The following is an 11,492-nucleotide window of genomic DNA, read 5'->3' as shown; positions in this document are numbered from 1 at the left end:
TTTATTAAATCAGATTATTAAACACAGATAAAAAACTAGAAAAGGATAATGTTTATGAGAAAGGCAACCAGGAGGTGGAGGAAGAAGGAAGGGGAAAGTGGTGCAGGACAGATGCGTACAATAAAAATATATCAATGTTTTGAATAAGAGCAAATTATTAAAAAAAGTTATACCCACTTATGTTTACAGCTGATGGGGCTCTGCTATCCAATTGTTAGGCTTTAGGGATCGAGATGAAAGTACTCCTCTGAAAGTAGCTGACATTTTGTCTGAGTTCAGTTTGGATGCAGTTTATTTTAGCCTTCATTTTGCAAATATACACCTATTTCCAGCAATTATAATCAGAGTGTCCTTCACTGTAACCTTGCTTATAATAGGCTGCAAAATGGTATTTTTCCACAGGAAACCTGTGCATGAACCCTTTAACGGATTGGCAACAGGACAGACGCAAGGTATCAAATCCTGGATTTGGTTACATTTCAGTCTTTGCAGAGTGTTCATAAGGCTCATGAAAGAAAGCCTTCGAGGAATACACTGAATCATTATCTGAGATGGCTCTTGGCACTGGTCTGTCCTGCAGCTTCTCTCAGGGAGAGAACGTAAGGTTTCACTGTCATGAAAAGACAGGCTTAGTTGTTCTGTTGCCATTCAGTGACTAAAGGTTCTACAATTGCCTGAGCCAAATAACAAATGACTACCAGGGTCGGATGTCCTTTGAGTCTGATAGCAATTTTGTTCCTCACAGAATAAAGTGAAGTTAACAATATGCAAAGGAAGAGATACACTGTCCTGATAGAGAAGCAAAGGAAACAGTTGACCAGGGATGTCCCAGCAAAATCCTGGCACCCTGTGAATTATTAATTGGCCAAAGGGAATGAAAATGTGTGTATTGCCATTGGTTGACTTTCAAGTGCACAGCTAAGTGGGACTGTCCTATCCAAACCCACGTTTGCCTGAAAGGGCAAAGGACAGTGCTTGGAGCAGGTACAATGTCCTGGTAATTTAGTAATATTTTAATCCTATCCTCCAACAATCTGATATATGTTCTGCAGTTAAGGTTGCCAACCTCTGGCTTGGGAAATTCCTGGTGATTGGAGGCAGCTCAGCAGGGATGTAATGCCTGTAATGTAATATGACTGTAAGCCAACCTGAACCTGCCTTCACGGGGAGGGCAGGATATAAATCAAATAAATAAAATAAAATATACTTCCACCCTGTAAAGCTGCCATTTCTTCCAAGGGCACTGGAGTCTAGACATCATTTGTAATTGCAGGAGAACTCCAGATCATAACTGGTGGTTGGTAACCCTACCTGTAGAGGAGGAGATTAAACATTAGGGTACAAATCACATTTTCTTAGGCAATTCAAACAGCCAGTCAAATCCTCTTGGGACATTGGTGGTCTCCTCAGGAATGATGGAACTGAATTAAGAACATAAGAGAAGCCACTGTTGGATCAGGCCAATGGCCCATCCAGTCTAACATTCTGTCACACAGTGGCCAAAAATACCAGGTGCCATCAGGAGGTCCATCAATGGGGCCAGGACACTAGAAGCCCTCCCACTGTTGCCCCCCCCAGCACCAAGAACACAGAGCATCACCTACCCCAGTCCGAGAGTTCCTATATATACCTAGTGACTAATAGCCACTAATGGACTTCTGCTCCATATGATTATCTAATTCTTTGCCATCCAGTTTTTTGTCATGGACTTCTTCTGTCCCTAATGGACTTCTGCTCCATATGATTATCTTCTTCTGTCTTGCCTTTCCCTCAGGGCAATACCTCTGCTAGTTTACACGTAACTTTCTGTGCTGTAGAACTTGTCTCCCCCGTCTTAAAATGTTTATTTTCTTTTGCTAAGTACGTTGTTCATACTTGACAAATAAAGCATCATAGTAAATTCCCCTCAAGAATTCGCCACTGAAAAGCTGCCTTTGTTATAAGTGGTGGTAGTGAACCTGCTGCAGCCTCCCCAGTTCCTGTAAATCAGAATGCACTGCTGATTTTATACATAGACTTGTGGCTGTAATTTATTGGTTGGCTCATATTTAGCCCCTCATTTCACATTATCCTGCAAAAGTAGAGGAAGATTTATATTCTTCTCCAGTGAGATTTTTAATTTAACAGCGATTGTCGTATTCTAGAATGAATTATTGTTGTGGTGTGTGATGCTTTTGGCAAGGAGCAGCATGTTGGGATTGTATGCTGGGCCTTCGTCTTTGAAACACTGCTTGGCTTTGGAAAGGCTCAAGCCTTGGTTGTTCTGGTTCTTGGGGCTACCATCCCCGTTGCTCAGGACACGAGCAGAAGGCAGTGCTCAAAGAGGTCAGATTATGTACATTCGAAGACTTGTGAACTTCAGGCTTTTTAAAATCCCACTCCCGTTTTTCAACAAGGAAAAAAGTTATTTTCACTTGGAGTGAATTTATGAGCTTCAGAGCCTGCTTCTAAACACAGTGACTTGGAAGTAGCCCCCATTTATTTCAATAAACTGTACTTTCCAGTAAGCAGGAGATTGGAGCAAGAAGATAATATCTCTGTGAGAAAAATGTAAAAGTAATATTATTGAGTGTTCAAATATTTCTAGGTGTTGTAGAACAGGATGCTGACACACATACAGTGACAACCATAAAACAGTATAACATTTCTGTCAAAAGCAGGAACCCCCAACCCAGTCTACAATCTACACAGACAACAATAAAACTAACCACAATCAACAAAAAACCTTTAAAATAGCATCATTTTACATACTTTCTTGAAATCACATATCGTCTATAACTTTTTAAATATATTCTACTCTGAATTTCCTTAATTAAAACAAACTATAGAACCAGCATAGTGGTTTCAGGATCAGTAAAGGAACTGCCGCAATGCTCTCTGAGTGTCCTTGGTCCAGTTTCATTTTCTCAACCAAGACTACCTTACAGGATGGTTGTCAGAATAAAATAAGGAAGGAAAGACCCTGGATAATACAATGGACTTCAGGATTTCAAGTTCCCTAAGGGCAAACGAGGTTGTTGCAGGATAAGGATAAGGACCATAGACTCCCCTGCGTATCTTTATCATCTCTGGGGACTGACAGCCTTGACCATATGCCCTAGTTCGGGCCACATAGTAAAAATATTTCCTCATCATACCTGCCTCATTGCTCTTGCCCAATGATAGGCAACATCCCCATTTAATGTGTTTCATGGAAGCAAATATTCACAATTTCCATGATAAGGATTAAAAATATATATTGATTTCATGCTAATGGTATCCTGGTTTTAAACTAGGAAGGTTTCCTGAAATATCTTTCATACGAATGGGACTTTTAGAAGTATACTACAATTCTCAGAGGTGTTTACTCATGTAGTTATTCCAGTGTTCTGAAGGATTTCAGTATACACGGAGTTCCCAGGCTTTCCCTCATCCATCCCTGACCAAACCTACCCAAGAAACCTTCAGATCTTTCTGGGAACTCCCCAGGGCTAGTTCACAACCTGCTGTTTCCCCCATGTTCTGGTATGATATTGTGTGAAGATATCAGTGTGAACCACAGATATATCCACAGAAGCCAACTTCCAGAATCAGAAGCAACATTTCTTTCTGTTGTTGCAGTTTGAGGATTGCACTTGCTCTATCAAACAACAATCAAGTTCACACCCAAGTTTCTTCATGGGTTTCTGAATCAGTGGAAATAAAATCAGAGAATCAAGCTACCATGTGTGAACAAAACCCATGGTGTCCTTGAAATCAAGGGCCCCAATCCAGTTAAATTTAGTTGTGAACAATCCAGCAAAAGAAATGAAATTAAGTGAACCACAACTCATTTATTCCATTGGTTTCAGTAGGGTATGGCTCACTTCAGCTGGATTGGGGCCAGTGAGTGTAAGTGGGCTGCCTTGTTCCCCCAGGGTTAAAACTGTTTAAATCTAGGGAGAAATGCTTTGGGAAATACATCCACCAATTTAATTTCACCTGCCTTTAAGATTAACTATTACATTGTGTTTTTATTTAACTATCATCACTGAGCAGTCACTCTCTAAATATTTTTAAAGAAACACCAAAAATTGAGTTAAGGTCACAAGAAGGATGTTAGTAGGTCAATATTACTAAGCATTATAAAGCCTGGAAGATTTCATTTTAAGGAACTGTAATAACTCTGTTATTTGGCATATGTAATTCAATATTTTATATTTATGAAGATAGACATTTCTGAAGAGGTTTAATGAGTAGCAATGTAGTTTCCCTATTAAAAGCCAGAGTCCTCTACAATTTTTAATAAACAGTAAGTAATTCATTGCCATATGTGTCTGTGGCTTTTTAGCTGAGAGTGTAGCAAGTTACTTTGAAAGCTGCCTCAACATTCTGCACATGAGCCAAAACCACCAATGTAGTCCTGCTTTACTGAATGTCTTACCCACCAGAATGCTTTTTTTTTAAAAAAGTGTCTTTTCGAAAAGTCTACAAAAACTCTGCTTAATCCATCAAAGAGGTACAGTTTTAGATCTTTAATAAGTCTGAGAAATTTTCAGTTACTTAATAGCCTCTGGTTTGAAAGTATTTTAAAAAGGGTTAGAAGTCTGTTATTGCCAGTGGAATGTTTTCTTTGTTTAGAACCTTCCTGATCGTTTCTTTTCCATGATTAAGAAGTGCAATCCTTTCACTCAGAGGAGTACGCCTCTGCATGGTTATGACACTACTTAGCATGTTTCAGGATTTATCAACTTGGAAGCCATGTTCCTTTGAGTCTGGGAGATCACGAAACCCCTGGTGCCATCCTGTGTCTCTTCTCAGTGAAGCAACCCTTGCACTTCATCCCGGAGGTTATCGTACTTCTCCCTGGGTACTAACCGCTGCCACCAACAGATCTAGAAGAGTATCTTGCACTCTTTTGTTGTTGTTCAAAGCTCTGCCTAATTGCTACATCTCCCACTTTGCTTGTACTAGCTAGTGCAGGGACAATTTACTTACTACAGTTTCACATGTTTTCAGCTTTTGTGCTTTAGGGATGGGAAGCTCAATGGCTGCCCCTCCACTTTACTGCTCTTTGGAAAACAAGACCAAATAGGCATGGTATGTTTACAGAGATTAGACTCTGAGTATTTAAAATATAAGAAAGCTTAATAAACTCATCTGTTCATGCATCAGCCTAAGCCATGATACAGAGAAAATATGACAACACACTATCCTCTAAGTGATGTATAATAATGTCAAATGTCTAAATAATCTTTAATTAAGGTAGGATAGAAATTCTTAAATGTACAGAGTTGAGATTTCTCCCCATTGTCCTTCAACATGGTCAAAATGGAGTCCCTAGGTAAAGGGTTGGTTCTTCATGGCTTGTGCCCATCTGAGACAGATGAACAAAGGGAACAATAGTACTTCTTTGTGTCTGGAGAATTTATAATCTCCCATTGAAAGTCCATCCTCTTCCAGTTTATGTCCTGGTCTTCCTGCCCAACAAGGAAGAAATACTATCTAGGCTTTTTGACCTTTTCAGTCTCCTCTTTATGTCTGACAATCTAACAAGGTTTTATTTTTTTATTTTTTAAAATTATTTTATCTTCAGTTTTCCATAATTTACATACATTAATCTTTCATTTTCTAACAATTGGGGGTTAACATTACATTACAGCCAATGTTCCCTCTAAGCTGTGGAGTTTTGTGAGCAAAACTTCTACTTTGTGAGCTACTGCCATTAAAGTTGTGAGCGAGCAATTTGGCTCCTGCCTAAATTAGTTTGCTCTGGAGCCATCCCTCCTGAGACAAAAATGGGTGAGCCAGAGGCTAAAAAACTGTGAGCTAGCTCACATCAACTCAGCTTAGAGGGAACACTGATTACAACTTTTCTTCATACCATTTTATGGCATTTTGCCATTTCTGTTTAAATTGTTCCTCTGATTTACCCGCCGAAAACATATTCAGCTTATCTATTTCAATTACTTCAAAAAGAGTGCTAATCAAATCTTCCATACTCGTAATACTGTCAGACTTCCAATTCTTTGCAATACATATTTTTGACATTGTGATTACATATACAATAATACATTTTTCGTTATATTTGAGTCCTTCAGGCATAATATTTAATAAGAAGATTTCCGGTATGATCGCTAAATCTATCCCTGTGATATCTTTTATCAACTGTTTAGTGCTTTTCCAGAATCTTTGTATTTTCTCGCATTTCCACCATATATGGAAATATGTTCCTATGTTATTCTTACACCTCCAACAGTTCCCTGAGACGTTTGTATAACATTTTTGCAGTCTATCTGGCGTCCAGTGCCATCTATATATCATTTTTATTATATTTTCTTTATACGATTTTGCTCTCAACAGCTTAATTGACGTCCATGCTTTTCCCCATTCTTCTTTCTCTATGTTCCGTCCCAAATCTTTTTCCCATTTAATCATTGATGTTTTTTTCCAGTCCTCCATTAGTTCTTCTTCTAGTAGAAAACTATAAGTTTTTTGCACCAGTTTTCCTTTCTCTCTCAGCCATATCTTGTCTAGTTGTATTTCTGTACTATAAAAGTCCATTTTTTAATCTCTTGTAACTCTTGAGATTGATTCCTTTCCCAGTGTGTGAGAATTAGATTCATTGCTTGGAGCTCTTGCCACGATTTTAGTTCATTTTCTTCATCCAATAAGACTTGGTATGTTATGATTTTGTTCTCTGTTATTAGTGTTGGCATTACGAAGGCCTCCAAAGGAGCTACCCACTTTGGTATTTTCTTGAAGATTTAAATAAGCTGACAAGAAAATTTATATGGCAAGGGAAAAAAGCTAGAATAAAAACCAGAGGGGGTCTTAGTCTACCGGATTGGAACCTGTATTACCAGGCAGCTACATTGGGATGGATAAGAGACTGGGTGTTACTGGAAGATAGAAGATTATTAAAATTAGAAGGCCATGACCTACACATGGGCTGGCATGCCTATGTGTGGTATGACAAGGATAAAATTCATAAAAGCTTTTCTAACCACATAATAAGGGGACCGCTAATGAAAATATGGAGAAAAATAATCTAACAAGGTTTTAGATGGTAAACCTTTTTTTCTTACTCTGGCCAGAGCCATTTTCATAACTGAGTGCTCTGTGCTCCTGTCGTTTTCCCCTTTGCCAGCCATTAGTTTGCAGGTGAGCTTCAACTCATGGACAGAGTGCAATACCAAAGGTTGAATTATTGGGGCGAATTCTAAGGTGGAGGACATTTCTCCACATTCTTTTGAAAGGTACATTAGGTAACCCTGGCCAGGCTTCAGCCATGATGCTATGATAAAACTCTCAAGTATTTAATGATAACACTTACATCTTGTTTCACCCACAGGAATTCCCACACTGGCATTGGAAACTGCCCATTACATTTTTCTTGCTAATGATCCCCCAGATGTTACTATAAACATTGTTTGAGAGGTGCCTGCTCCAAGTCACATTAAGTTGGGAACAAGTCAGAGTCAGATTTTCCCTGATGACTCTGGGTCCTTAATTCTTAGTCCAGCTGACTTTCTGAAATGTGAAAAAGGTTTCCTAGCTAAAGAAAGACAAGAATATCAGTTCTGCTTTCCTGTGCTGTAATGATGGCGAGCTGAAGCTTCTAAGTTTAAATTCTGTAAGATGAGTCTTAGCAAATGAACAGTAATTGTTAGAATGTGTGAAAGTTCACACTGAAAGCAGATTTCCCTATGATTTTTTTTTCATATTAGGTTTTTACAATACACAAGGATAGCGGAAGGGGGAAGGGGAAGGGGCAGGGGAGAGAACAAATGTAATTATTTCCTGCATGCAACTTTCCTCTATTTATCATTTCATGTTGTACACTGAAAAGTTGTGAGGTTTAAACATTCATAAAAGCTTTTTACTATTGGAATATTAAAAAGTTCATATCTTTATATTTCTCTCTTATCCAGTTATAAAATGGAGTCCATAGTCCAACAAAGTCTTCTTCCATTTGCCCTTTTAGCATCGAGGTCAATTTGTCCATTTCCGCACTTTCCATAATCTTTGCTATTAAATCATGTTCAGAAGGTGTTGATGGAAGTTTCCAGTAAGTTGCAAACAAGATTCTAGCTGCAGTTACTACATGAATTATAAAATATCTTTGATTTTTTTTCAAAGTTCTCTGGTATACAATTCAATAAAAACAGTTCTGGTCGAAAAGGTACTGAAATCTGCAAAACTCTCTGTATAAAAGAATGTACTATAACCCAAAACTTATGCACTATATCACATGTCCACCACATATGATAAAATATACCCACATGTGTTTTTTTACATTTCCAACAATTATTTGACATATTTTTATATATTTTAGCTAATCTGTCTGGTGTTAAATACCATTTGTAAAAGATCTTACACAGATTCTCTTTAAATGCCATCGATTTAGTTATTTTCACATTCACTTTCCATAGTTTACTCCACTGTGTTAGATCAATATTATAACCTAAATTTTGCATCCATTTCACCATACAGTCTTTAATCACTTTGTCTTCCATTTTCATTTGCATTAAAAATACATACATTTTAATCCACTTATCATTGGATGTACACAACAACTTCTCAAATGTACTTTGTTCAGAATAAAAACCAACTTTTTTATCCTTAGCATATCTAGATTCAATTTGAGCCCTTGTCCACCAATCCATACTAATCCCCGGCTTTATTAATTCTTCCTTTGTTTTTAAAAGTCCTTTGTCTTCTAAGAGATCCATATCTAAAAATTCTATCTGAGGGGATTAAACTTGGTTGTGAGAAGGCTTCCAGGGGTGAGATCCATCTTGGAATTTGAGTATATAAAAGGTGAGATTTTTTCCCAAGTTGTTAATAGAGATTTTCTTACCAGATGATTTTTAAAATATTTATGTCCAACTACTTTCCCATACCAAGCAAATGCATGCCAGCCTAACTTTAAATCATGTCCCTCTAGAGCTAAAAGTCTTTGGTTATCCAATAGAATCCAGTCTCTCATACATACCAGACAGGTCACTATAATACATCCTCCAATCTGGTAGAGCAAAACCTGAATTTTCTTTAAAGTAATGCTTTCAACTTAATTCTTGGCTTTTTCCCTTACCAAATAAATTTAGATATTTGTTTATTCATATCTTCAAAAAAAAGAACAATTGATACAAACAGGGATAGTTTGGTATAAGAAAATAATACGTGGCAATATGTTTATTTTCACAGGTGCAATCCTTCCCATCAGGGATAAATGGAGATCTTTCCATCTTTCTAAATCTTCCTTACTTTTTGGAACAATTTCAAATAATTGTCCTTCACCAAAGAACTACACTTTGGAGTTAAGTTTATTCCCAGATATTTAACTCTTTTCTCTAGCTGAAATCCTGGTAGATGTATTAACTCAATTTTCTGGTTAAAAGTCATATTCTTTGTTATCATCTTTGTCTTTCGGTAATTAATTTTCATCCTAGCCATTTCTCCATACTCTTTAATTTTATTCAACAAATATTCTATAGAATCTGTTGGGTTTTCTAAAATGAATACTAGATCATCTGAAAATGCTTGTAGCTTATACTTATGACCCTTGACTGAGGCTCCTTTAATTGCAGGATCTTTCCTGACTGCTCTTGTGAATACTTCCAAGGTTAAAATAAATAGAGGTGGCAACAAAAGGCATCCTTGTCTTGTCCCTTTCTCAATCCAAATAGTATCTGTCAAATCATCATTTATAGCTATCCTTGCTTTCTGCTTAGAATAGATGGGTTCAACTACTCTTATAAAGTCATGTCCAAATTTCATTTTCTTCATCTGTTCAAGAAGAAATAGATTTCCCTATGAATTTTAGACTAAGTCCAATAATATTGAGAAAGGGGGGAAATGGAAATGAAGAGTGAAGTAAATTCAATGCAGATGTTTTCAGAGATCTCCCCACACAGCAGAGGTGATGTGCTGAAAAACCAGCACTTGGACAGTGTGGAGGCAGACAATAAAGGTACATCTATCAAGAAACAGTCATCTACCAGAGGAAGTAGGAAGATAGGAAGAAGAAAGTGTGATACTAATAGTGGAATTCTCCCAACAGATACATAAAAAGATTTAGCTGAATCTTGACATGTCTGTATGTTTTCCAAAAACTGGAGAGGTTCTGTTTCAAATTAAGCAAAGCCATTTCAGAATATGAAGAATATTTTTTTTAAAAAAATAAGGCAGACAAAAGGGATAGGCATGGACTGAAATGACTATATATAATAATTTTAGATGTGAATATAAATAATGTACATTACACATCCTCATGTGCAGCCTGCTGCCAATTTATAAGCACAAGGCTTATAAAGGATGTGATGATAATTTGGCTTGTGGATGAACATCAGCCACATTCTTTGCTCAGTTGATTAGTTGTATTGCACCCATTAATGGATGGCAAAGTGGCAGTAGTATGTGAGTGGAAATCAGTGTCCCATGCAGCATTCATTCATGGACTGGGAAGATTTAAGATGCATTAGCTGTGGACAAAAATCCCAGTCAGATCAATGTAACACATGAATGGTTCCATTGTCATTCAACCTTTAAAACAGAACAGAAATTATATTTCGAACTCCAACTGAGCAAAGTCTAGTTATGATAAATATTTAAACATTAAAACCTCTACATGTTATAAAATGTGATGCATATTCATTTGTTACAAAATTATAGCACAACAGAGCACATAACAGAGAACAGACATATTGTAAAACATGTAATGGGAATCCAGTCTTGTGTCCTGTTTCAAAATTTCTTCATTATTTACTTTCAAATGGAATTCCCACCTAATAAAAATGAATGTATCATGAAACAGTATTTACTGAGGGCAACCAATTCTATGATAGTTGGTACTTTAGGAGCAATATATTTTACTGCAGCTGTCTCTATCAGAGGCTTCCGGATAGATAAGCCTCTGTGTATTGAGCAGCTTCTACTATCTGTTTTAATCAAACAAGAGACCTAGTATCAGAAATTTCATCTGACTTTAATTTTGTATTCTTCTAATGAAGAAATTTGAAAACAGGATACAAGACCAGCTTCCTATTATAGGGTGTTGTTCACACATTTTACAATATGCTCTGTTCTTTGTTATGTTTTCTGTGGGCTGAGGTTTTGTAATAGATATTGTAATGGTTTTGTAATGGATATATATATATCCCTTATATATAAAGCCATAGTGGGCTCCAACTTTCCAAATGCACACCTTTAGTGTTTGGCCGCAAGAACTGTCAGTCAGAAGACGCTGGCTGGGTTGACTGGCTGCTTTGTGCAGTCCTGCCCAGCATTTCAAGGTCTTTTGCATATGGAAGCTGATTGGACTTCACTCCATTCCACACCTCAAACTCCCCCCCCCCGCAAGGCAGCTGGAATTGTCAGTTGCATATGGAACCTACTGTATTCTGGGTAAAATATGTCCTCACTAACAACACATCACTTCCCCTTCAAAAGAAACAAACCCAATAACACAATCATGCCACATCACAAAGAAGACAGATCACACCACAAGCAGAATACCACAAGGCAAAAAA

The sequence above is a fragment of the Gekko japonicus genome, unplaced genomic scaffold (assembly GCF_001447785.1).
Source record: "Gekko japonicus isolate JY-2015 unplaced genomic scaffold, Gekko_japonicus_V1.1 scaffold192, whole genome shotgun sequence".
NCBI lineage: Eukaryota > Metazoa > Chordata > Lepidosauria > Squamata > Gekkonidae > Gekko > Gekko japonicus.
Note: the sequence above shows the minus strand (reverse complement) of the source record.